At 41.1% G+C, this 23,562-nt stretch overlaps 1 pseudogene across 1 annotated transcript in view; it reads right to left on the minus strand.

Moving 5' to 3' along the window:
- Positions 1-23,562, minus strand: part of LOC145412170 (phytanoyl-CoA dioxygenase, peroxisomal-like) — a 138,041-nt pseudogene that overhangs the window by 84,924 nt on the left and 29,555 nt on the right. Inside the window, exon 5 of the transcript XR_013899538.1 lies at positions 6,450-6,576. The product of XR_013899538.1 is annotated as a phytanoyl-CoA dioxygenase, peroxisomal-like (transcript). The remainder of the gene's footprint in view (positions 1-6,449; positions 6,577-23,562) is intronic.

The raw sequence follows: 23,562 nt of genomic DNA on the forward strand, positions 1-23,562 counted from the left end.
CGAAAGCCTTTGAGATGTCAAGTGCAATGGCAAAGCTTTTGCCAAAGTCCCAAAAGGATGACCAGGAGATGCATGAGCACTGCAGCATAAATACCTACAGCTAGATAGTCTAAGTGCCGCCTCCTCCTCCTCTTTGTCTTTCCTCTTTGCTGGTGTCACATCTTCCTGCAGTTCCGCTACAATTTCCTATTCTGTCTGTTGATGGCAGCCAGCCACACCAGCATCCTCATCCAGCCACTGTTGCAGCTCCTCCTCAACAAGGTTCCCCAGCCCTACAGCTGCCAATAATTCTACCATCCTAGGTGACCAAACCACAAATCATGCTGTGAAGCTGAAGTCTTGGGGGTTCCGAAGAGTTTGTACCACCCACTCCTGTGCGTGGCAAATGGCACTTTCTGCCATACCTATGCCTAGTTGAAAATGGTGTCCTTTATGGTGTAGTGCTTGAAATTCTCCTGGGTTTTCTTGCATCTGGTGTCCTCACAGTCAGCCTTGTCCATCCCATCCTCAGTCACAATGAGGCACTGCTGCAGGTAAAGACTTCTGTAGTGCCTTTTGCCACTCTGTATGACTCCCTGGTCCATGTCCTGGATCATTGCTGTGGTGCTGGGTGGCAGGAACAAGGTCCTAATTCGTCCATCCGTGCTGCATGGTTTGGTGGTGGAAAGATGGGCTATGGTCTTGTTACAATAGCAGCACTGCCTTCATTTCATCAAGACTGATGCCATACCTTTTTAGGTGCTGCTGCACAGAAGTATCAAAGCTGTGGTGGAACCAGTCATTGATGATATCCTGGTTAAACCAGGCTTACTTGTTCCCATGTTACTACACAGGAAGCCTGGCCATGATGTTCCTGAGAGAGCTGGGCTACTTGTCCTTACTTGCTACAACTGGCAGACTTATTCACATGTTACTCCACAGGATGCTTGGCCATGACATTCTTGACTGCCTGGGCTGCTTACTCTTACGTACTATGACTGGCAGACTTGTTCCCATATTACCTCACAGGAAGCTTGGCCATGATGTTCTTGACTGACTTGGGCTGCTTGCTCTTACTATGACTGGCACACTTGTTCCCATACTTCACTGGAAGTTTGGCCATGATGTCCTTGAGTGACCTGGGCTGCTTGCGCTTACCTATTATGACTGGCTGTAGGCAATGAGAACCATCAGTGTTGGCACAGACCAGGGTGGAGAGCTGCTTCTTCATTGTTTCATGCCCTGGAGTGCAGTCAATTTCTTTGGAAGCTTTGGTGTTTTGAGGAGGAGCATGCCAGAAGAGCCCAATTGTGTCTGCATTGTAGATTTGGAACTCATGCTGGCCCTCCTCCTCCATTAGCTTCCACAGATGCTGTACAAATGGCTCTACAGCATCAACACTGGAACTGTGCAGCTCTCCAATTGCCTTGTTAACAATGCCATTGTGCCTCATGAACCTCCACAGCCAGCCACCTATCTCTACACTTGAAATCTTTAATTCCAAGGTGTGCAGCATGCCTCTGTGCTGTATGTTGGATGTCCAGGTCACGAACAGACACTCTCAACTCACTCCTGTGCATACCACTTTAAACACATCTTTGCCCAACTTCTCATTTGGCAGCTTCCTGGTCTTGAACATACTCTTCCCTTTCTTTCTGCTTTCCATTTTCTTTACTGCTTCCTTTGTTTTATCTTCAGTCTTCAGAGTATCATGAAGGGTTGTCTTCTTGAGGCCATAACTACCCATGAGATAGGCCCTGCTCATGCCTTTCTTGTGGGCCTCAATCACCTCCATCTTCTCCAAAATGAAGAGATTCTTCCTCTTCGCTTTCTCAGAAGAAGTCGTGCTGGGAGATTCCATACTAGAAGCCATTCTTCACAATCACAGCAGAAAAATGCTTGGTAAAGTCAAGAGACATGAGATGCAAACATGGTTGTCTCAACAAAACAAAAGACACCGCAAGACTAAGGTGATTGCATGTGATAGTGTGTCCACAGACTCTGGTCTCATCCAAGCCTACCAGAAGTAGCCTCAAAATAGCCCAACTTTTCCTGGCAACAGATATCCAACCCAGCCCAAGTGGGTGGGAGAAACCACCACAACCTTGGCAACTGTGTTGTGTCACCCAGCTCATGAGGAGTAGTTCAGAAGGGCCATATATTGTGCCTCACTTATTGGCCATTGTTCAGTAACTGTAAAACAGTTAAATGGGCTCAGAGGCATTTGGATGGGCTGCGTGATGCATCCGAACAACTAAGTATTGCCAACAGAAGTTTGGTGGCTTTGAGGCACTTGATAAATCTGAAATCTGTTATATCGGGGTTCAGTATTGCAAGGGTCTATTGTATTCACATCTATCCATTTCTTGGCCTTCAATCCCTCCATCTACCCTCACTGTCTCATATTCTGTATGTTTTTCACCACTATACTAATTCATTCTATGTGACAGCACATTCCCATACCATCAAAGCACACTTTCCTTTACTCTGATCAGCAGACTTTCCTACATCACATTTTTCATAACTCTCCAAAATTCCTTACCATGTCCACTTGTAACACACTTCTGTTCCTTAACAGTTCCATATTTGCTGTCCTCACTCTTAACTTCTAATACCAGTACTTCTATTATACCAGTCTCACAATCATAATGTCATAAGCTGTCCTGGGTCATGAAATTATGGTAAAAATCCCTTTATCAAAAAATAGTTGGCACCACTGACCATTTGAATAAAGTGAGCTCTTTTGGTAAAACTGCACTTTCAGATTCAATTGTTCCCATGGCATATTTCGGAGACAGCTTCGTGTTTAAACTGGAGTTATTTAGCATCCACTACTTTAATTCACCATCTGGCATTTCCATCAACACTTGTTAAAATAATGGTGGTTGCATTATCTAATTCAGTCTATGTCACTGTCATTATACCAGTTACTTCATGTGAAATATAATCTAAATTACACAGGATGATGATTGAGGATTGAGGAATTACAGTATATGGGATCTGGAAAAGAGTGGAAGGTTGTAGTCATGAGAGAGGTATAACTTTATCATCTATATGAGGGGATATATTAGCAGTATTTTTCAACTGCTGCTGCCGCCGCCGTCACCACCACCACCACCACCACCACCACCACCACCACCACCACCCTGACCTTTTCCCCACTTAAGGATACAGTGAGGTAAGATTTAGAAACACAGCAAGTACAAAAGTGGGAGAAATGTCAACAGCATGCCCTGTAAAATGGACCAGACTATCATTCCCATATCATTCATATCCCTGGCCCTGGTCTGACCTCAGGTCTATCCATCTAAACATTTCTGAAGTACTGGGATTTTCTTGTGCTGATGTGCTTCACATGCACCTGGCAGAGTCAATCCACTATCAAATTTAAGAAAAAAAAAAAAAGGGGGGGGAGGCACACCCTTTATGTACCCTACATCTTCTTAATCTTTGATAGCTATTCCCAACTGTTTGGGGATGGCTTCTCTAATGAGCCTTCACCATTGCTGTCTATCCATGGCACTGCCCTCCATGAGCCCAGTGTCTCTCAAATCTCTTTGAGCCACATCTCTTAACCTAATCCACTGCTTTCCTCTTGACCTTCCTTCCACTGACATTCATTCTCTTTTTGATTGGCTCCTCTCTTCTCTTCTGATGACCATACCATCTAAATCCTGTTATTAAGATCTCACTGCTACACATCACACCTGCTCACCACCTAAAGTCCTCGTTTCTAAACCATTCTCTGATCAAAACACCCACCCCTCACCAAAGCATTCTTATTTCATTCTTCTCATGCTTCTCCTCCCCTCCCTCCCTCAGTGCCCAGGTATCCATCCAATACCTCAACACTGGTCTCATAACCATTTAACACATTTTTTAACCTCTGTGCTGTGGCACACCATTCCTGATACCTTCTTCCACTTCTTCTGACCATTCTTTACCCTCTCACCAACCTCCTCTTCACATCCACTATAACCCAGTCTACACAGTCCTGACCACTATTTGGGGGAAGAAAAAGTAAGGGTAGATTAATGTCTGAAGTGAGAAACAGGTGTCTGTGAAGTCCTCATGGCTGTTCAGTGTGTGTGTGTACATATAGATATATATATATATATATTCACTCTCATCTTAAATATCGGGACCAACTGCCTAGCCCCGGGCTTCTACGCTCCTCATGGGGCAATGTAGAATTGGATGATGGATGGATGGATGGATGGATATAAACATATATATAGATAGATAGATAGATAGATAGATGGGATTAGAAGAGATCAAAACACAACTTATGGATAGAGAAGTGAAGACAATGATGAATAGTGAGGGACAGATATCTCGAATCTGATGTATACAGATGATACTGTGCTCATTTCAAACTATGAATGGGACTTTGGAGACAACTTAAGTTTTATGGATATCTGTATATGATGAAGTCTGAAAGTAAATGTAAGTAAGAGTTTAAGTGATGGTTGTCGTGACAGGCTGATTCCGACCTTGATGTGTTGGTCAGTGGAAAGAGAGAGACACTGGCAGAGAAATTCATGTACCTGAATATAGTGACAGAAAAGAGATAAATATGCAGAAGAGGAAATCCGAGTGACTTATGTATGAAAAGTGGCTGGTGCCCTGATACAACATAAAAGATTTCAGTACAGAGGCTATGGGAAAACTGCCCAGAGGTGCTTTATTTCCCATATTAACATATGGGTATGAAAAAAGTCTAAAGAGACACAGAAATGGTATTACAGTATCAAGAAATGTATGCAGGAAGTGGAGGCTGGAGGAAGCAAAACAATCGATGTGGAGCAAGGAAGCCAACCGATCAAAAGATAAAAGATGTATAGGCGATATCGGAGTGGGGTTAGTTACCGATTTAATAAATACGATTATATATGTGTGTGTTGTCCCAAATGAATGGCTGAAAAGTGCGACTGTAAATGAGTATAAAGGGAAAGGTGATGCCCTGGAAAGAGGAAATTATAGAGGCATAAAATTTTTGGACCAAATAATGGAGGTAATGGAGAGAGATCTAGAAGGTATGCTTACAAAAAGAGAGAATACTGATAAGATGCAGTTTGGTTTTATAGCAGGCAAAGGGACCACTGATGCCAAATTCACTGTTTGACAGCTTCAGGAAAAATACATATGGGAAAGAAAAGGGATCTGTACTTTATTTTCATTGATCTGGAGAAGGCCTTTGACAGTTTCCAGGCAGGTGAAGTGGTCAATGAGAAAGCTTGGGATCATGGAGTGGCTGGTTAGAGTGGTTATGCCTTGGTATGTAGGTGCTTGCACCCAGGTGAGAGTGAATGGAGATTTGAGAACGAGTTTTCCATGAATGTTGGTGTGCATCAGCGGTCAGTCTTGAGCCCAATATTGTTTATCAAGATGCTTGAAGCACACTCACATGACTTCAGAAATGGACTCCCATGGGAGATGTATGCCGATGAGCTGGTGCTGACTGCAGAGAATGAATGGGAAGCGGAAGAAAGACTTATGAAGGGGAGAGATGGTATAGGGCACAAGGGTTTGAGAGTAAATGCAGATAAAGCAAAGGTAAAGACATCTTGGGTTTGTGGCACTACTGTGAAAGAAGTGGGAGAGTGGCCATATGCAGTTTGCCGCAAAGACATGCGAAGTAATTCCATTTTGCGCAGTGTTTGTGATAAGTGGGTGCATAAGAGATGTAGGGTATTAAAGGTAGACTGTGGGATAATGCTGATTTCATGCATGTGGTGTGTTGGGAAGTGCATGTGGAAATTGTCAGGCAAGATGGCATTACTCTTGCTGGTAAGTCCCTTAAGTGTGTGGAAGAGTTCTGTTTTGTGTGACACATGTTATGTGCTGAAGGTGGAGCCGGATCTAGCTCTGTGGTTAGAGTGAGGATTGGCTGGAAGAAGTTCAGGGAGCTGTTACCTCTCCTGACACTGAGAGGGTTCTCCCTCCATGCTAAAGGATCTTTGTGTGCAGCATGTTAGAAATGTAATATTGTATGGTAGTGAGACCTGGGCAGTAAAGAAAGAAGACATTCGCAGGCTCAAACGTACAGAAATGATAATGATTAGATGGATGTGCAGTGAGTCCTTGAATGCAAGGCCTGGGGGGGGCTAAGTTTACAATGGAAGAATTAAGAGGAAGGATGGGACTGGAGTGTATTGGTGTTGTGATGATGAGAAGCAGACTGAGATGGTTTGAGCATGTGGAGAGGATGTGCAGAAAGTGAGAAGTGTGAATGTTGGGGGTAGGGTTGTGAGATGCATACCGAGAAAGACTTGGGATGAGGTCAAAGAGTGTGACCTCTGGGGTAAGGGACTGAACAGGGAGGCTGCCAGAGATCAAGCTGCATGGAGAACCGCCAATAGGTGACCAAGGCCAATGCATGCAAGCATGTGGGAGCTTTTTTTAAAGAAAACAAAATGATAAGAGATACTACAATGTCTTCCAGTCATTATGAAACATCTTAGACTCACCTCCCACTCAGGGTAATCATGCTGTTCTAGAACCCCTTTGTGAGACCCAGGAAGGACAAACAGGCAACCATTGTTTGTGTCAACCTTCTCCATGGCTGTCCATGCACACACAATACGGTTTGCAGGCCTGAAAACAGCAATGTTTACATATCAGTTAAATGCAAGAACTGTAAGAAATACAAGCAAGGAGACGTTGGAAATAGGATAGGGGGACCATCAGTCAGTACGCTTATTACAGCAAATTATATGACAAAATAGGTTTTTGTGATCCATCTTTTTTTTTTTTTTTTTTTTTTTTTTTTTAACCATCAAGAGTATTGTGGCCCATTGCTAAGCTATACAGTCCTGACGTTTAAGGTGAGGATGACTAGCCTTGCTTGCCCTAGAGAAGCATTATGTGAGCAGTAAACCCAAACCACCCTTAGGATGTAAACCCTTACAGTCACCATCTGGTTCCACCATCTTAACCCATTAGACCACCAGGCATCATCTGGTGGTATGATTACCACCCAACATGGAATATTTATTCTTGATTACAGGAAACCATTTGGCTTATCATTAATGCACAGAATTATCCTACCTAAGGGTACACCATCTGGCTTATCACTCACATGCAGATTCAGCCTAACTAAAGGTATCACTAGGTAACACGGCATCAGGTAGGTGGACAGTCACAGAAATGCTCTGACAAAAGCAGTAACAACACATCCTAACCATCACAAGCAATTGGTGAGGGGATAATTTTGATACTTTTTCCAAGTCATGGAAAGAGATGCTGATGCTGATGTATGATGATGATGATGATGCCTATAGCCAGACACCATACTACCATAAGAGGTGACCGTTTGTCTCTGAGTTTGTGGTTTTGTGGGGACGGGCACTAACCCTCCGCCAAGCCACTTATTGACACATGGAACACCTGTGGGTTGGTTATATGGTTACCACCCAGCACTGTGCATGGTTTCATGGCTTACAGGAAACCAATAGGCTCTTCACTCAATGTAAAGCCACCTGAAAAGGAAAGAATAGTAATAAAAAGTGACAAGAAAGATGGGGGAAATGTGAAGAGAGGAGGACAGACACAGAAAAAGAATGATAAAGGTGAAGGAAAAAGTAGGCAGCACTACATCAAGTGACTGGATGATGGTTGCCACCACTTACCACAACAACTGCTACTACTACTACTACTGCTACTACTACTACTGCAACTACTACTAATAATAATTAACCCTCTCGCGCATGATAAGTTTCAGTAAGTTTTCCGGCGTACGATTTTTTCTGCGAGGCCGCCCGGCCAGGCTGCCCGCGCGCAGCAAATAACACGTATTCTCTCCTTATCTTCGCCACCCAAACATCAATATACTGCCATGAAACCTATGTTATCTTACTCGTCAATGTTTGTTCTAGCTGGTAAGCACCACAAAAAAAAACAGGAAAACACGAATAAAACAACATTAGGCGGCCATGAATAAACATTTTGCTACGTCACATTCACTTCCCAACATCACCATTTGAATGTTTTCCGTCATACAGGAAAATGTTATAAGAAGTTTTGATAGAGCATTTCATCAGCTTTCTAAAGAGACTAATCCGGTTGTGATAAGATTTGTAGTTTTCGAGAAAATAGCCAAAAACTGAAAGCCATTTTTGAAAAAAATCAAGGAGCTCTAATACTGAACTTTTCCCGCACATGTTACGGTATGTTTTTATTGCATAATATTATGCAGAATTTCACGAGCTTTCTAATGACCTAAAAATGGTTTTGATATGCCTCATAGGTCTCGAGTAAATCGCCAAAAACGACTGGGAACTCACGTCCGTACGTCACTTTCGTGATGTGCGCACAGCATACGCAATATTCCCGCCTCCGTAACAACGACTTCTTATCATAGATATTGCATTGTTATGTCTTGTACATACGTAGAATTTACTGCTCTTTATCATGGTTCTTACAGGAAATCGATACGTCCAATAGTTTTCGAATAATTGGCCGACAAAGTGAGATTACTCCTCTGAGCGCTTTCGACTTCACCAAAACAGTCTGTTCCTCCAACTTTTCCAACAGAAAATGCTCCCAAAGGCTCATACTCTGCAAATGAACATACGCAGAATTTAATGCTCTTTATCATGATTCTTACGGGAAATCGATACGTCCAACAGTTTTGCAGTAATTAGACAACAAATGCAGAATACTCCTCCTCACCTGCACGCGAGATAAAAAACATTCTTTCCCTACCTCACCCATGGCTACATATTTTCGCTCGTTACGTTTTATTATTTTCTTTTTTTACTCAAAGTATACACGTAAAATATCATAAGGTTTTTGATAGTGCTGTCAAAAACTCAACATGACCATTAGTCTTTCTGCTAGGTTCTGATACTGAAGCTGAACTTTCTTCCATCTCATACGTGTGTATGTAAAAAATATTATATACAAATCAACAAAATGCAGATAACTCACTTCCTCCAGAGGTGTTGAGATGCTGGCAGTAGCTTGAAGATGAGGAGTTATGTAGTGTATTACCTATTTGTATTTACCTATTTGTAGTATACAGGAATTGAGCAATGCTCGTGTTGTCCTGTCTCCATATCCACATTTATCAAGTCTACCTTTACACACATGAATGTTTTTCTCATGCACCACCTCTTTGTCTAAGTCGTTCCAAATATTTAAGAATATACCTAATTGTGATATACACGGAATGTACTATGCTCGTGGGTTTCCGTCGCTGTTTCTCAATAAGTCGAATTTAACTTTAAACTCGTTTATGTTTTTAGACTGGACGATCTCTTTGTCCAGGCTATTCCATAAGTCTATACTTCTGTAAGGAAAGCTATATTTCTTGATATCCTTCAAGCAGCTTGACTTTTTCAATTTCATTCCATGTCCTCTTGTTGCTCTCTTATCCCATACAAACAGATCTTCTTTGTCAATTTTATCTACTCCCACCATGGTCCTGAACACCGCAATCATGTCTCCCCTCTTTCTCCTTTCCTCTAACGAAGGCAAATCCAGTTTTTCCAGCCTCTCTCTGTATGACAGGTCTGTCAGACTGGGGACCATCTTGGTTGCTGTTCTTTGTATTCTCTCAATCTTGTTTATATCTTTCTTTTTGTGTGGGGACCACACTACCGCTGCATATTCTAACCTGGGGCGGATCATGGCCACTATCAATTTTTTCATCATTTCCTCATCCATATAATGAAATGCTACTCTTATGTTAGTCAAGAGCTTATAAGTCTCTCCAACTATCTTGTTAATGTGCTTTTCTGGTGACAAACTATCTTGGACCAGCACTCCCAAATCTTTCTCTTCTCTCCTTTTTGTGATTAATTCATTACCCAAAAAATAATTCAGTGATGGTCTCCTGGTACTTTTACCCATTTCCAATATTTTACATTTCTTTACATTAAATTTCATTTCCCACGTCCGGCTCCAATTGTGTATCCTATCCAAATCCTCCTGCAGTATTTTACAATCCTCCTCAACCTCTATCTTCCTCAAGATCTTTACATCATCAGCAAACAGACTCGCATAACTGTTCACTCCATCTACCATATCATTTACATAAATCAGGAACATTACTGGCGCCAACACTGAGCCTTGAGGGACTCCACTTGTTACTTCCCTCCATCCAGACATCTTTTCCTTTATTACTGTCCTCATTTGTCTGTCTCTCAAAAAGTCTCTCATCCATTCCAGAAGTTTCCCCTTTAGTCCTCCTATATATTCTAGTTTCCACATTAGTCTCTTATGAGGTACCTTGTCAAAGGCCTTCTCTAAGTCTAAGTACACACAATCCACCCAACCATCTCTCTCCTGTACCACATCAATCGCTCTTGAGTAAAAGCTCAACAAGTTTGAAACACATGACCTTCCACTTCTGAATCCAAACTGACATTCAGCCAAAATATTCATCTCTTCCAGATATTTTATCCATCTGTCTTTCAGGATTCTCTCACACAATTTTGCGACCATGCTGGTTAGAGACACTGGTCTATAATTCAGGGGTTCTTCCCTGTTTCCTCCCTTGTAAATTGGTACCACATTTGCCCTCTTCCATTCTTTTGGCACTTTCCCCTCTTCCAGTGAGCATACAATAAAGCTGTGAATTTTATCCGCCAGTTGTTCTCTGCATTCCTTCAGTACCCAATTAGAAATTCCATCAGGTCCTGGGGCTTTCCTTACATCTTGAGTTTCCAGTAATTTATACACTTCCTGCACCTCCACTTTTATATCTTTCATCACCGGAACATTTCTAATCACTCCCTCCCCTTCCACAAGCTCCTTTTCTTTAGTGAAAACTGACTGGAAACGTTTGTTCATTATTTCTGCTTGCATTGCCGCATCATTAAAGACCTCTCCATCTACTTTCAGCTTGGTGATTCCTTCCTTTTGTTTCAGTTTGCCATTAACAAATCTATAAAACAGTTTGGGTTCATCCTTGCATTTGTCAATTATACCTTTTTCAAAATTCCTTTCTTCTTCCCTACGTATTCTTGTGTATTCGTTTCTTGTTCTTTTATATTCTTCCTTTGTTCTGTCGTTACCTCTCTTTCTCCAATTGTTCCACGCCTTATCTCTCTCTTTTTTGGCTATCATACACCTTCTATTAAACCACTCCTTTTTCCTGTTTTCTTTCCCTCTTACTCTTGGTACAAATTTTTCCACTCCCAAATTATAGAGGTCTAGAAAGATATCCCACTTCCTCTGTATCTCTCTTGTTTCTCTGAATTTTCTCCAATCCGCATTTTCAAAAAGTTTCTCAATCCTGTAAAATTTGCTTTGCCAAAGTTGTATCTTCCCTGTCTATGAAGCTCGTCTCTTGGCTCGACGTTTCCTATTAACATCTGGAACTCAATGACCACGTGATCACTTTTTCCCAAAGGACAGAGATATTCCAATGATTCTATTACATCAGGTTCTTTGGTGAATAGTAAATCTAACCTTGCTGGTGTGTCCTCACCTCGAAACCGTGTCTCTTCTTTGACCCACTGCGTCATCACATTATTCATTATTATATTTAATAACATAGTACCCCACGAATCCTCACCGCCTCCCGAGTACCATTCCTCCCAGTTCACCTCATTACAATTAAAGTCACCCACCAAAATTATATTATTGCTTTTCTCAATTATTTTTTGCAAGTAGCTAGCCATATCTGACAACATCTCATGGTATTCGTCATCCTTCCATGCTCTCGTCTTTGGGGGAACATACACTACCGCCATATCTCTCTTAACATTCTCTCCAGTTTCTAATTTCATATATATCACTTCAGCCCTGCCTTCTCCCATTTCCACAGTATCTACATTTATGTTGTTCTTCACTGCTATCATCACTCCTCCTCCCTTTTTTTCTTTTCTGTCTTTTCTCCACAGTTTGTATTTACCATCTCCCAAATGAACATCAATATCTTCTCTTAATTTGGTCTCTACAAAGCACATGACATCAGGTTCATGTTCTCTCAAGAAATCATTAATTTCGATCCTTGTCGATATGAAACCATCAACATTAGTATATATCACCTTCAAATTATTTTTGACATTATTAATACCCTCTTCTCTCCTACTCTCTGTCCGTACCACTTCCTCAACTTCTGATCTTTCACAACCATCCCCCTAATTTCCTTCACTTCTATTTCCTTAAATACCATTTCCTTACTTTCATATCCAATACTCTCCAAAAAAAAGTATTACGTTCTTCCTCTGTCCTCTTATCATTTTTTTCCTTTACTTCTTCCTTTAATGATTTTAAAGCTTCTCTTTCTTCTTCATTCAGATCTTTTCTTATTATAATATTTTCCATCCCCGCCTCTTTGCTTAATTTCCAGGTCACTTTAAGTATCTCATTTATTACACTTTCTGATGTAAACTTGACTCTCATTGGTCTTGTTTCCCCTTTCTTATAAGGCCCTATCCTCCTTACTTCCTCAATTTCTTTTACCCACTTGTTTCCTTCGGGGTCAATCTTGCCTAATATTCCTCTCACCATGTTCGTGTCTCTCTCGAGTCTTGCGAACCTAACCTTTTCTTCCTCTTCCCTGTTTCCAAATACTATCACACATCTGTTCCTTTCTACAGTTTCTCTCACTATTTTCTCTTTTTTCTTCAGTATTTTCACTACATTTTCTTCCATTTCTTTCTTGTTCATTTCCCTTTCTTCCTGGATGATCTCTCTTAAGCTGACCACTTCTTTCTGTTCTTCCTCTACGTGTGCCCACTTTGCCTTGTGTTCTTCTAGTACATTACTCACCTTCTCCGTTTTATTAGTACTCTCTTCAAGTTTCCTCCTCAGTTCAACATTTTCCCGCTTCAAATTCTTTAATCTCTTCATTGGCTGTTTCGTTGGACTGGATTAGACTCTGTATGGTGGTTTCCGTATTTCCTGATACATCCTTTATCACTAGATTCTCTACTTTTTTTTCGAGTTCACTAATCCTCATAATTAATGTTTTCACCAGGTCCATGACATTAGTATTAGCATCAAATCCTTGAAATTCCATTCCCTCATTGTTTACATTTTCGGCCATCTTTAACGTACCGATCAAGTACCTAAACAGCTGTTACCAATAAGCCACAAACATTCATGTATACTATTGCCAACAAATCTTTACATTTTTGGTAGTCTACCAACTTTCATTATTTTAAATTTAAAGAAAGACCCTAGGAGACAGGACAGACAAAATTCCTGAAACTACTCAAGGTCAGGAGCGATGCCTGGGACGTCCTCTCTCTCCGGCTGTTCGTGTGTGTGTGTGTGTGTGTGTATTTACCTATTTGTATTTACCTATTTGTAGTATACAGGAATTGAGCAATGCTCGTGTTGTCCTGTCTCCATGTCCACATTTATCAAGTCTACCTTTACACACATGAATGTTTTTCTCATGCACCACCTCTTTGTCTAAGTCGTTCCAAATATTTAAGAATATACCTAATTGTGATATACACGGAATGTACTATGCTCGTGGGTTTCCGTCGCTGTTTCTCAATAAGTCGAATTTAACTTTAAACTCGTTTAAGATTTTAGACTGGACGATCTCTTTGTCCAGGCTATTCCATAAGTCTATACTTCTGTAAGGAAAGCTATATTTCTTGATATCCTTCAAGCAGCTTGACTTTTTCAATTTCATTCCATGTCCTCTTGTTGCTCTCTTATCCCATACAAACAGATCTTCTTTGTCAATTTTATCTACTCCCACCATGGTCCTGAACACCGCAATCATGTCTCCCCTCTTTCTCCTTTCCTCTAACGAAGGCAAATCCAGTTTTTCCAGCCTCTCTCTGTATGACAGGTCTGTCAGACTGGGGACCATCTTGGTTGCTGTTCTTTGTATCCTCTCAATCTTGTTTATATCTTTCTTTTTGTGTGGGCACCACACTACCGCTGCATATTCTAACCTGGGGCGGATCATGGCCACTATCAATTTTTTCATCATTTCCTCATCCATATAATGAAATGCTACTCTTATGTTAGTCAAGAGCTTATAAGTCTCTCCAACTATCTTGTTAATGTGCTTTTCTGGTGACAAACTATCTTGGACCAGTACTCCCAAATCTTTCTCTTCTCTCCTTTTTGTGATTAATTCATTACCCAAAAAATAATTCAGTGATGGTCTCCTGGTACTTTTACCCATTTCCAATATTTTACATTTCTTTACATTAAATTTCATTTCCCACGTCCGGCTCCAATTGTGTATCCTATCCAAATCCTCCTGCAGTATTTTACAATCCTCCTCAACCTCTATCTTCCTCAAGATCTTTACATCATCAGCAAACAGACTCGCATAACTGTTCACTCCATCTACCATATCATTTACGTAAATCAGGAACATTACTGGCGCCAACACTGAGCCTTGAGGGACTCCACTTGTTACTTCCCTCCATCCAGACATCTTTTCCTTTATTACTGTCCTCATTTGTCTGTCTCTCAAAAAGTCTCTCATCCATTCCAGAAGTTTCCCCTTTAGTCCTCCTATATATTCTAGTTTCCACATTAGTCTCTTATGAGGTACCTTGTCAAAGGCCTTCTCTAAGTCTAAGTACACACAATCCACCCAACCATCTCTCTCCTGTACCACATCAATCGCTCTTGAGTAAAAGCTCAACAAGTTTGAAACACATGACCTTCCACTTCTGAATCCAAACTGACATTCAGCCAAAATATTCATCTCTTCCAGATATTTTATCCATCTGTCTTTCAGGATTCTCTCACACAATTTTGCGACCATGCTGGTTAGAGACACTGGTCTATAATTCAGGGGTTCTTCCCTATTTCCTCCCTTGTAAATTGGTACCACATTTGCCCTCTTCCATTCTTTTGGCACTTTCCCCTCTTCCAGTGAGCATACAATTAAGCTGTGAATTTTATCCGCCAGTTGTTCTCTGCATTCCTTCAGTACCCAATTAGAAATTCCATCAGGTCCTGGGGCTTTCCTTACATCTTGAGTTTCCAGTAATTTATACACTTCCTGCACCTCCACTTTTATATCTTTCATCACCGGAACATTTCTAATCACTCCCTCCCCTTCCACAAGCTCCTTTTCTTTAGTGAAAACTGACTGGAAACGTTTGTTCATTATTTCTGCTTGCATTGCCGCATCCTTAAAGACCTCTCCATCTACTTTCAGCTTGGTGATTCCTTCCTTTTGTTTCAGTTTACCATTAACAAATCTATAAAACAATTTGGGTTCATCCTTGCATTTGTCAATTATACCTTTTTCAAAATTCCTTTCTTCTTCCCTACGTATTCTTGTGTATTCGTTTCTTGTTCTTTTATATTCTTCCTTTGTTCTGTCGTTACCTCTCTTTCTCCAATTGTTCCACGCCTTATCTCTCTCTTTTTTGGCCATCATACACCTTCTATTAAACCACTCCTTTTTCCTGTTTTCTTTCCCTCTTACTCTTGGTACAAATTTTTCCACTCCCAAATTATAGAGGTCTAGAAAGATATCCCACTTCCTCTGTATCTCTCTTGTTTCTCTGAATTTTCTCCAATCCGCATTTTCAAAAAGTTTCTCAAGCCTGTAAAATTTGCTTTGCCAAAGTTGTATCTTCCCTGTCTATGAAGCTTGTCTTTTGGCTCGACGTTTCCTATTAACATCTGGAACTCAATGACCATGTGATCACTTTTTCCCAAAGGACAGAGATATTCCAATGATTCTATTACGTCGGGTTCTTTGGTGAACAGTAAATCTAACCTTGCTGGTGTGTCCTCACCTCGAAACCGTGTCTCTCCTTTGACCCATTGCGTCATCACATTATTCATTATTATATTTAATAACATAGTGCCCCACGAATCCTCGCCGCCTCCCGAGTACCATTCCTCCCAGTTCACCTCTTTACAATTAAAGTCACCCACCAAAATTATATTATTGCTTTTCTCAATTATTTTTTGCAAGTAGCTAGCCATATCTGACAACATCTCATGGTATTCGTCATCCTTCCATGCTCTCGTCTTTGGGGGAACATACACTACCGCCATATCTCTCTTAACATTCTCTCCAGTTTCTAATTTCATATATATCACTTCAGCCCTGCCTTCTCCCATTTCCACAGTATCTACATTTATGTTGTTCTTCACTGCTATCATCACTCCTCCTCCCTTTTTTCTTTTCTGTCTTTTCTCCACAGTTTGTATTTACCATCTCCCAAATGAACATCAATATCTTCTCTTAATTTGGTCTCTACAAAGCACATGACATCAGGTTCATGTTCTCTCAAGAAATCATTAATTTCGATCCTTGTCGATATGAAACCATCAACATTAGTATATATCACCTTCAAATTATTTTTGACATTATTAGTACCCTCTTCTCTCCTACTCTCTGTCCGTACCACTTCCTCAACTTCTGATCTTTCACAACCATCCCCCCTAGTTTCCTTCACTTCTATTTCCTTAAATACCATTTCCTTACTTTCATATCCAATACTCTCCAAAAAAAGTATTACGTTCTTCCTCTGTCCTCTTATCATTTTTTTCCTTTACTTCTTCCTTTAATGATTTTAAAACTTCTCTTTCTTCTTCATTCAGATCTTTTCTTATTATAATATTTTCCATCCCCGCCTCTTTGCTTAATTTCCAGGTCACTTTAAGTATCTCATTTATTACACTTTCTGATGTAAACTTGACTCTCATTGGTCTTGTTTCCCCTTTCTTATAAGGCCCTATCCTCCTTACTTCCTCAATTTCTTTTACCCACTTGTCTCCTTCGGGGTCAATCTTGCCTAATATTCCTCTCACCATGTTCGTGTCTCTCTCGAGTCTTGCGAACCTAACCTTTTCTTCCTCTTCCCTGTTTCCAAATACTACCACACATCTGTTCCTTTCTACAGTTTCTCTCACTATTTTCTCTTTTTTCTTCAGTATTTTCACTACATTTTCTTCCATTTCTTTCTTGTTCATTTCCCTTTCTTCCTGGATGATCTCTCTTAAGCTGACCACTTCTTTCTGTTCTTCTTCTACGTGTGCCCACTTTGCCTTATGTTCTTCTAATACATTACTCACCTTCTCCGTTTTATTAGTACTCTCTTCAAGTTTCCTCCTCAGTTCAACATTTTCCCTCTTCAAATTCCTAATCTCTTCATTGGCTGTTTCGTTGGACTGGATTAGACTCTGTATGGTGGTTTCCATATTTCCTGATACATCCTTTATCACTAGATTCTCTACTTTTTTTTCGAGTTCACTAATCCTCATAATTAATGTTTTCACCAGGTCCATGACATTAGTATTAGCATCAAAACCTTGAAATTCCATTCCCTCATTGTTTACGTTTTCGGCCATGTTTAATGTAAAGTACCTAAACAGCTGTTACCGAATAAGCCACAAACATTCATGTATATTATTGCCAACAAATCTTTACATTTTTGGTAGTCTACTAACTTTCATTATTTTAAATTTAAAGAAAGACCCTAGGAGACAGGACATACAAAATTCCTGAAACTACTCAAGGTTAGGAGCGATGCCTTGGACGTCCGCTCTCTCCGGCTGTGTGTGGGTGAGTGTGTGTGTGTGGGTGTGGGTGAGTGTGTGTGCGTGTGGGTGAGTGTGTGTGCGTGTGGGTGTGTCTGTCGCTGTGGCGTATTTTCTTCTCTCCTTGCGATACATTTGCCTAAAACACATGCATGCACACAATAGATTTCTCCACGAACATTCGCTGCATGACATACGTATTTATATGTGACTGTGGCATATTTCTTGTCTCTTACACTTGCGCTATGTTTTAGCCAAGTCAGTCAATGAAGGGGAGCTGCAAGGCTTGGTGGATGAGTTTGGGAGAGTGGGTAAGAAACGGAATCTAAAGGTGAATGTAGGGAAGAGTAATGTGATGGTCTTTGAGAGAGGTGAAGTCAGTGAATGTACAGCAAGGTTGGATGGTGAGGAATTGGAAAATGTGAGTACGTTTAAGTCCTTGGGTAGTGTGATGAATAAGGATGGTGGTTTGGAGGGTGAAGTGTTTGAAAGGGTACAGCAGGGAAGAAAGGTTGCTGGTTCTTTGAAAGCAGTGATAAGAAACAGGGAAGTGAGCATGGAAGTGAAAAAGTTACTACATGACAGTATTGTGATACCAACTCTAACGTATGGAAGTGAAGCTTGGACATTGTTGGAAGGACACAAGTCAAGAGTGAGAGCAGTGGAAATGAGTTATTTAAGAGGAGCCTGTGGAGTCACATGGAGAGACAGGCTGACAAATGAGGATATAAAGGAGCGTTGTGGTGTGGATGTGGATGTGATAGGAAGCGTTATGAGGAACACACTGAGGTGGTTTGGCCATGTGGAGAGGATGGAGGGTGAAAGACTGATGAAGAGAGTGTATGTGAATGAGATGGAGGGGGAAGAGGGAGGGGGAGGCCGAGGAGGAGATGGATGGATGGGGTAGAGAGGTATATGAGAGAGGGGGGTGTGATTTGGGAGCAGGGCAGTGAAATGGCGGGGGACAGGGTGACTTGGAGGCGATTTGTTTATGGCCACCCCAAACAGGATTGAGGTGTCTGGCAATATATATATATATATATATATATATATATATATATATATATATATATATATATATACAGTGTATACTGTATATATATATATTTATACAGTATATATATACAATAGCTTCTCAAGTAACATGTGGGTTATGTTTCTGGAGATGTCGCATTATCAAAAAATGCGTTATTTAAACATAATTTTCCCATAAGAAACAGTGGCAATATTGTGGGTTATGTTCCTGGACTCTGGGAAAGTCTACCCATTTAGGAAGAGTTATGCTACTCTAAACTTAAAAGCAATAATATTAATTTGAAAGAAAATTCACTTAAAAAACAACAGTATATTTGGGGAAAAGTAAAGAACATGTGAGCCTTAGTTGGGCTGAAGCGTTGTTTACTTCTCCCCAAATACATACAGTACTTTTTTCATTTTTTTACGTGGATTTTCTTTCAATTTTGCTTCTTTCACAGCATTGTGAAAGTTCCTCAACATTATTAATGCATTAGTAGGTCATAGAAACAGACAATATATCTATGTTCCATAGACACAATCACTTCACATTATAGTCAAAAACACTGTACAATCACAATATTTCAATATTGGCTTCTGCCTCGGGTGGGAGGGGGAAAATGGCGGGTTTAAAGGGACGCTGACAGCTGTGCTACTCTCCTGCCTGGGTGGTCATGACATACTGAGATATTTCTGCTACGCATTGTCTCATCAGAGCAGTCACAGTGTTGCCAAATGCTTACCTTGGAAAAGAGATGCACACACTGGAACACACCAAAATTTGACGCAAATCGGCCAAAAACTTTTCTTTTGACGACGTTTTTTCTGCTTAGGAACGCAATTTGAGTGACTGAACATCTTTAGAACAATCCACATGAAACGCAGATCATGTGAGTGACCCTGAGAGGGTTAAAATGTGGTAGGTGGAGGAGCTCATCATCCACTCACTCGACGTAGTGCTGCTCTCGGGTGTCTGCCCTTTCCTCTCCTCCATCCTTTTTTCCTTCCATCCACTTCTGTCTTTCTTTCCTTCATTCCTTCCTCGTCCTACTGCCCACGGGTGACTTTACACTCCCTCTTCTGTCTTTCTTTCCTTCAGTCTTTCCTCTTCCTTCTGCCTGTGGGTGACCCCACACTAAGTGACAAGGCAAATGGTTTCCTGTACACCAGGAAGCCATTTACTATGCCGGATGATAACCATATAACCAAATTTGGGCCCCTGGTGGTTTACTGGGTAATTACTGTACAGTGCTCCAATCGGAGGGATGGTTGGGGTTTATCGCTCACATAAAGCCAAGGATGAGATGGAGGGATGGAGTGGAGAGGTATATGAGAGAGGGGAGTGTGAATTGGGAGCAGGGCAGTGAAATGGCATGGGACAGGGTGACGTGGAGGCGATTTGTTTGTGGCCACCCCGTATGGGATTAAGGCGTCTGGCAATAGATAGATAGTAATGCCACTCAGGGATGAGTAAGGCTGGTCTCTCATCTTAATGTCAGGACCAACTTGCCTAGCCCCGGACTCCTACGTTCCTCATAGGACAACGTAGGATTGGATGATGGATCGATGGATGGATGAAAAAATAATAATATAGTACAAACTCCCAAAATCTGAATTACTTGGGTACAATGGCTCTACAGATAACTGAAAACTTTGGAATACTGAATCATAATGATAACTAATAAGAAAATCATTATTTAAATAGCCTACATTACCATCAGCAGTCAATACGATACAGTACTTTGTATTACCAAATTTATATCTATTTAAAAAAAAAAAAAAAAAAAAAAAAAAATGATTATGTTCTTGTTCCTGTTGTTGAGTAATCTTGGTCTGTCTGGCCAAGAAGATCCATCAACTGCAGACAAACATCCTCCCCAGCAGGGCCATCCCATGCTCTAAACCAATGTTCCATTGCTGCAGCCAAGTGCGAACGTTTGGTTCCACATTTGCACCTCCACCCAGTTAACAGGGGCACCACAGTACTGTAGGCTCCACATCATCCCATTATTTGGTTATACGGTTATCACTCACTGTTGTAAATGGTTTCCTGGGTTACAGTATGCCATTAGACCTGTCACTTAGCGTAGAGCAGCTTGTATTGGAATGAGGAGTAATAAAACGTAATAGGAAGTATGGGAGAAATAGAAGAGGAGAGCAGATATAGGCAAAGAATGATAATGTGATGGAAGAAAGAGGCAGCACCTCACTGAGTGGATGATGATATCACTGTGAGGACAGGTGATAGGAACACCCCCATGATGATACATACAAGGGAAAGTGGACATTACAAATGTAATTTTCGGATTTCAGAATCTGTACTGTAATAATACAGTAATACTACTACTACTACTACTAATTATAATAATAATAATAATAATTTATCTATTTATCTATCTATCTACTGTATCAATCTATCTATAGCCAGACGCCATAAACCCATGAGGGGTGGCCGTTTGACTTTGAGTTACCGTAGTTATTTGATGGGGAGGGACACCAACCCTCCAATAACCCACTTGTTGACATGTAGGGAACACATATGGTTTGGTTATATGGTTTTATAATAATAATAATGGCTAAGGGTTTGCTTCTCAAAAGCATCAGCTCTTCTACAGAATCTGCTAGTGCTACAAACCTAGGAAAAATAACACGACTATGAATTTGCATTCAGTACTGCATCAAAACAATGACATCTAGTAAACCAAACAATTCCCCTATACACTAACATCAACATGATCAGAGTTTTCAGGGAAGGAAAACTTGTTTCTTAATAGACTAAACTAACCACACGGCTTGTTATTTTTGTCTGTCTGATCGAGCAGACCCATCGACAGAGGCAAGCAACTGTTCCTTCAGTCATGCTGTACAGTAAACCAGTGTTCCCATGTGGCTGACAGTGCCTTGCCACAGTGAGGTTGGGGGGGGGGGGTCAGTGTGGTGGTTTGGTTCCTGGGTAGATACTGCATTATTTTGCATCTCTTCACCCAGTTAACAGGAGCATTAAAGCAAGCTCCATGTCACCACATTATTTGGCTACAGTTTGGTCTCGCTGTAAGACTGTTTGCTATGTGATAAATTGCTAGAACGATAATTAAAAAATCATACCCTCTTTCACAATAACATTTAAAAATTAGTTGCGATTTCACTGGAATGATAGTTTTGACAGCCGCTTTTGAGAATCTCGTGTGGATGTAGTGACGCAAGCAAGCCGACAGTCAGCTGCCAGAGCCAAGATGGCCGCCCAGTGTTTATATTTGCTGTGATCATCTGCCTTTCATTCTATTTTGTCCATGAAAGACCACTGCTATTGCCAAGTAACAGAGCAAGTGCTTAAAAAACAGAGCAGTGTGTGATATTAAGTGGTACCTTTCTGTGTGAAATACTGAAACATGCAACTTGAACACGAAACATGCAACTTGAACACTGTGTCAACCTTACATTTCCTCTATCTGGGTTTCCTCTCCTAACACTGAGAGAGCTCTCCTTTTGTGTTACGGTATCTTTGTATGTGGCATGTGTTAGAAGTGTCATGCTGTATGGTAGTGAGACCTAGGCAGTAAAGGAAGAGGATATTCCATGAATCAAATGTACAGAAATGACAGTTTATTAGATGGATGTGTAGTGTGTCCTTTAATTTGAGGCCTGCGGGGGGGTGTCTTGGATTACAAATGAAGAGTTGAGAGGATGGATGGGACTTGAGTATACTGGCATTATGGTAAGGAGAGGTAGACTGAGGTGGTCTGAACATGCTGAGATGATGAAGGATGACAAGTGGGTGTGGAAGGTGATAAAGTGTAAACATCGGGTGTAGCGTTGCAAAAGGCAGATCTGGGATGAGATCACAGAGTGACCTCAGGGATAATGGACTGAACAGGGAGGCAGCCAGAGACTAAGCAGCATGGAAAGCCACGATTAGGTGACCATGCCCAACCCATGTAAGCATGTTGGAGCCTTTATTAACAATACAATATGACGACGGCACTCCTTTCTTCCTATTTCTCCCATTCTTCCTATCTATCTATCTATCTATTGCCAGACACCATAATCCCTTAAGGGGTGGCCATTTGACTTTGAGTTATTTGTTTTAAGGGGAGGGGCACTAACCCTCCACCAACCCACTTGTTCACACGTAGGGAGTACATAAGGTTTGGTGATATGGTTACCACCCAGCGTTGTAAATGGTTTCTTGGCTTACAGGAAACCATTTGGCTTGTCACTCAATGTAAAGTCACCTGTAAAGGAAAGAAAAGCAATAAGAAGTGACAGGAAAGATGCGAGAAATAGGAAGAGAGGAGGGGAGGCACAGAAAAAGAATGATAAAGTAGAAGAAGTAGGCAGCACTACATCAAGTGAGTGGATGATGGTCGCCACCACCTACCACCCTACAATTATTATTACTCTTCTTTCCGCTTCAGGCAATTCTTTACTGAGTGACAAGCCTAATGGTTTCCTGTAACTCTGGAAACCATTTACAAATAATGAGGTGATGTGGGGCCTACTGTGGTGCACCTGTTAACTTGATGGAGATGCATATGCAGCATTTATCCAGGAACCAAACCTCCGCATTCTTCCCCGTGCCTCATTGCTGTGAGGTGCTGACTGCCGCAAAGGAACATGGGTTCACTGCACAAGACAGCGCTGCAGGGCCTGTTGTTTGCCTGGGGTTGATGGGTCTGCTTGGCCAGACAGACTGGGGTTACTCAACAACAACTGCATTCAGGTCTTTGTTTTGTGTTTTTTAAGCTTTTCCAAAGCTTTGGTGGTTAGGATGGGGGTTTAGCTTTAGCTAGTGTAATTCACTGTGATTTTATTAAATAGTCTGTAGATTATTTTCAAGGAGACTTTCCAATGATGTTGCTTGTATGCTGAGATAAGGCCATGGATGTGTCCAAAGCAAGCTCTAAAATTCGAGGGTGTCTATCCAGCAGGAATGGTTAGTTAAATTAAAAAGGGAGATTTGTCAATGTGCAATATTCACGTGTGTCTGGGGTAAAGAAGGTGATGATGGCTGATCTGGTTGGTGAAGCAGACATTCTATTTAGCCTAAGCCACTGTTTTCATTAGTGTACATACTGCTGGAGCTAGCCTTCTGGCTTACTGAGTCTCAGAGTTATTAATCTATTGCTG

This window comes from Coenobita brevimanus, chromosome 92 (genome assembly GCF_032717465.1).
Source record: "Coenobita brevimanus isolate Jiangsu-jjx chromosome 92, ASM3271746v2, whole genome shotgun sequence".
NCBI classification, from domain to species: domain Eukaryota; kingdom Metazoa; phylum Arthropoda; class Malacostraca; order Decapoda; family Coenobitidae; genus Coenobita; species Coenobita brevimanus.